General features: G+C 35.5%; 1 pseudogene; it reads left to right on the plus strand.

The window, feature by feature from the left end:
• Nucleotides 1-1,380: 1,380 nt before the first annotated feature.
• LOC145106043 (E3 ubiquitin-protein ligase PUB22 pseudogene) lies at nt 1,381-3,214 on the plus strand (annotated as a pseudogene).
• Nucleotides 3,215-4,423: the final 1,209 nt, after the last annotated feature.

A 4,423-nucleotide genomic window follows, 5' to 3' on the forward strand; every position in this document is an offset into this window, starting at 1 on the left:
TTTTCTATAGAAATATTTATTAGTATAACAAAACTATAAATTTATCTTACTCTTTTATAATACAAAAATCATAAATTCCATAAAAAATAATATAGTTGGAAACAAAATATTATTAATTATCTAAAAACTTATTTTTAGTTTAACATTTTGATTTTGATTTTTTTTTAAGTATATGAAACTTTGAATTCTATAAGAACCACTATAATTTGAAATCTATTCCGCTTAAACATTTTAAGAAAATTTTATTATTATTTAACCATTAAAACTTTTAATTGAAATAAAAAACGTTGATTAGAAGAATAAATTTCAAATGTTTTTTTTTTCGATTCGTTATCGATTAGCTCTTACATTGTTTTTTTGAAACACTCTCCATGCTTTGAATAAAATAAACACTCTAGCGTTTAAACCAAACTTATGATTTTTATTAAAGGTATCCTTGTAAACTCTACCATTATTTTTTTTTTTTTTTGCAAGTGGCAAGTTTTGACCAATTTTGAGCAATCTTATATGTTAGAGCCTGTAAAATACATCTGGCTTAGATCAAAGGGCTAAGAGTATAAATTCCATCTTACACACACTCCACAAACGCATAAATAGGGGTGAGCGCGGTGCGGTTCGGTGCGGTTATTAGCCAAAACCTCACCACTAACCGCAAATGCGGTTAATCCATTTTCAAAACCGCTTGGTACGGTTATTTTTGCGGTGCGGTTAAGCGGTTATTTTTGCGGTTTTGTTTTTTCTGTGCTACGGTTATTAACCGCATGGATTTGGTGTGGTTTTTAACCACAGTTTGGAGCTCAAACGGCTTTAAGAGTTCAAACATATTACTTGTAATAATAAAAAAACCATAAGGTATAAGACAATTAACTTAAATCACAAACAACTAATATCTTGAAAACGTCAAATCAATAGTAATTAACAATAAATATCTTAAAATTGTCTAATTTCACCATTTTTCAAAGTTAAACATCACAAAAAACCAACACTTTTGTCTTCTAGTATTTTATCAATCTTTCATCCATGAAATTTGTCTTATTTTTAATATTTAATATATTAATAATTAATAAAAAAATTGTATATAATATATACGGTGCGGTGCGGTTTTTTTGCGGTTTTTTGAAAACTAATAATCGCACCGCACCGCAAATTTGCGGTTTTTGAAAAACAGAAAACCTCACCATCGGTTTTTATTGCGGTTGCGGTTTATGCGGTTAATTTTAGTTGCGGTGCGGTTTTTGCTCACTCTACGCACAAACACACTTTTCCTACTCATTGGGCTTCTCACTTCTCTTTGAAAAGTCAAACATATTACGTGTCTAGACTTTCTTGCCAGAATTAGTGTCTTCTTGAACTCGTATAAAACCAAGATCTCTTATAGGCATAATTCATAGCAGTACTTCCCCAAACTAAAAATCCATTGTTTTCCGAGCTCTTTAAATTATACTACAAATTCTTGCATTCATTAATGGCTGATCTTGAACAAGATGTCCAAATTCCTTGCTTTTTTATATGTCCAATTTCGCTTGAGATCATGAAAGACCCTGTAACTCTCTCTACAGGGATCACATATGATCGTGATTGCATCGAGAAATGGTTGTTTTCTCAGAAGAATGACGTTTGTCCGGTAACCAAACAAGTCGTCGTTGATATTGAGCTCACACCAAACCACACCCTCCGGCGTCTAATCCAGTCATGGTGCACACTTAATCCGTCGTCTGGCATCGAGAGATTGCCAACACCACGACTTCCGATCTCCAAAATCGAAATCATAAAACTCTTGAAGGATTCAAAGTCTCCTCACCTGCAACTGAACTGTTTAAAGAAGTTAAAAGCGATTGTTATAGAGAACGAAAAGAACAAGAAGTTGATGGAATCAGTAGGAGCACCTGATTACCTTGCGTGGATCTTAACTAACATGGAAAACAACATGACGTCATTGCCACCGGCCGGAGAAGTTTCCGGTGTCGATGAGTTTGTTTCGACTGGAGCAGACGAAGTGCTAAGCATTCTTCACCACCTTCACCTGTCACCAATGAGTCTTAAATCATTGTTCGGAAAGACTGGAGAATTCGTTGAGACGTTGACGCGCGTGATGGAACGCGCCACCAGTTACGAGTCACGCACATACGCCGTCATGTTACTAAAAGCGATGTTAGAGGTGGCGGAGCCCATGCAAGTGACGTTATTGAACCCTCGGTTCTTCATGGTGCTTGTACAAATCTTGATGGATGAAATCTCCCGGAAAGCCACAAAAACAACACTAAAGCTACTCATCACCGTCTGTCCATGGGGGAGGAACAGGATAAAAGCGGCGGAGGCAGGGGCGGTTCCGGTGCTGATCGACATCCTCCTGGATTGCAAAGAAAAGAGAGTCTCGGAAATTGTTATTGTCGTTCTAGACCAACTTTGTCAGTGCGCAGAAGGACGATCGGAGCTGTTGAAACATGCAGGTGGATTAGCGGTGGTTTCCAAGAAGATCTTCCGTGTGTCGTCGGTGGCCAGTGAGAGGGCGGTGAGTATCTTGCATTCGGTGGCGAAATTCTCCGGCAACAGAAGTGTTTTACGAGAGATGTTGCAGTTGGGGGTGGTCGGAAAGTTGTGTTTGGTGCTGCAAGTAGATTGTGGAAGGAAGACGAAGGAGAGTGCCAGTGAGATTCTAAAGATGCATTCTAGGGTTTGGAAGAATTCTTTTTGCATACCCTACAATTTAATTGTTTCATATCCATCTTAGACAAAAAAAACTATTTTCGAAATCATAGAGCAATAAAATTTAGATAAAAAATGTTATGATTTATCTTGCACATGATGTTTATACTAGATTAACCACTTAAAAAAGTCTCACTTCTAGTTCGAAATGGTAGGAACCTCATCGATCATCACCCAATTAAATGGAGTTCTTGAAAATGGCGAAGGAGCACTTCTACCGTAAAAGATGTGAATGGGTGGTTTCCGGTCAGAATATGAGGAGCAATAAGATCGACGGGGAGTATAACGGTGGGGAAGCAGGCGGTGAAGAAGACGGTAATGTTTTTTTGGTGGGGGGGATGTTACTGGACAAGAACATGGGAAAAAATATATTCTATATCTGTTAAAGTTTTGTTGAAGATGATAAATCCGAAACAAATTAGTTTAACAATGATGGTTTTAAAGATCTTACCAAACTAAAATAAATTTTTTTAATGGGATTAGAAGGTGTCATAGCTTAACATCCATGGTCGTGATCGATTATTAAAAAAAAATTAAAAAAAAAGTACTGTTAAACCAATAGCAACGACTTCGCAGCAGCATTAGCGACAAGGCTTAGTGACGACTCAGTAAAAGCCACATACGCCGTAAAGACAATAGTGACAACTATTATACTTAGCCACGACATTTAGATGTTAGATGTTGTTTGTTTTTTTGAAACAAAAATTTATGAAGTCTGCGGATCATCTCTGCAACCCTCTGAGGTGGACCAAAACGGTTGCAGACTATAATAAAAAGTGTGTTTGTTTTTTAATATCTGCATGTTGCTGCAGATATTAAAAACATAAAATAAAGTGATTTTATATAACGAAAATAGTTTTTTAATATCGAAAATTTAATAATATATGACATATCAACAAAAAAATAATGATATTTAAACAAAAAATAATGATATTTTAGTAAAATTATCATTATTCAATATAAAAAAAACGAAAAAAATCATTTAGCAAGAATAAACCAAAAAAACGAAAAAAAATAAAATAAAAGGTGAAACAAGAATTCAACAAGATTTCAATAATATATAATCAAAATTCATCAAGATTTCAGCAAGAAAAAAAAAGGTTGGGAAATGTTGGAAGAGGCAATACAAATGCTGCCCCAAACAGAACACGCACAAGGTTTTTTACTCCAAAGACTTTTAAAAAACAAACAGATGTGAGATGAAAAGTGTTGCGTGTGTGTTGCGTTGTGCAGCAATAAAATGTTTGAAGATGTTTTTTTTTTACAAAAAACAAACAACACCTTATTACCTCCATTGCTCAAATTTCTTGTAGTGAGTTTTTCTTCTAATTTATTTTAAAATTGTCGCATTTTAAAATCAAAACCCCTTTGAGATGTTTCGGTTGTGATGGTAAAATTGTAACAGCGTGAACATATTTTTATAAGGGTGCGTTTGGTTGGCAGAAAGGAATGGAATTCGAGGGAAAATGATTCCAATTCCCTCGAATTCATGCGTTTGGTTGAACTTAGAGGAGGGAAAAAGATTCCTAAATGAAATAAACTTTCCACCATATGGTGGAAAGTGAATTCCTTCCAAAGTTGGATGGAAAACATTCATTCTCATCATGGAAAGTGGCAGATTACAAAAATACCCTTTGTACTTATCAAAAAACCCACCACTACTACCACCGCCACCACCATCACTATCATTGACCACCACCACCGCCGCCACCACCGC

The sequence above is a fragment of the Lactuca virosa genome, chromosome 1 (assembly GCF_052849685.1).
Source record: "Lactuca virosa cultivar CGN04683 chromosome 1, Lactuca_virosa_CGN04683_v6, whole genome shotgun sequence".
Taxonomy (NCBI): Eukaryota; Viridiplantae; Streptophyta; class Magnoliopsida; order Asterales; family Asteraceae; genus Lactuca; species Lactuca virosa.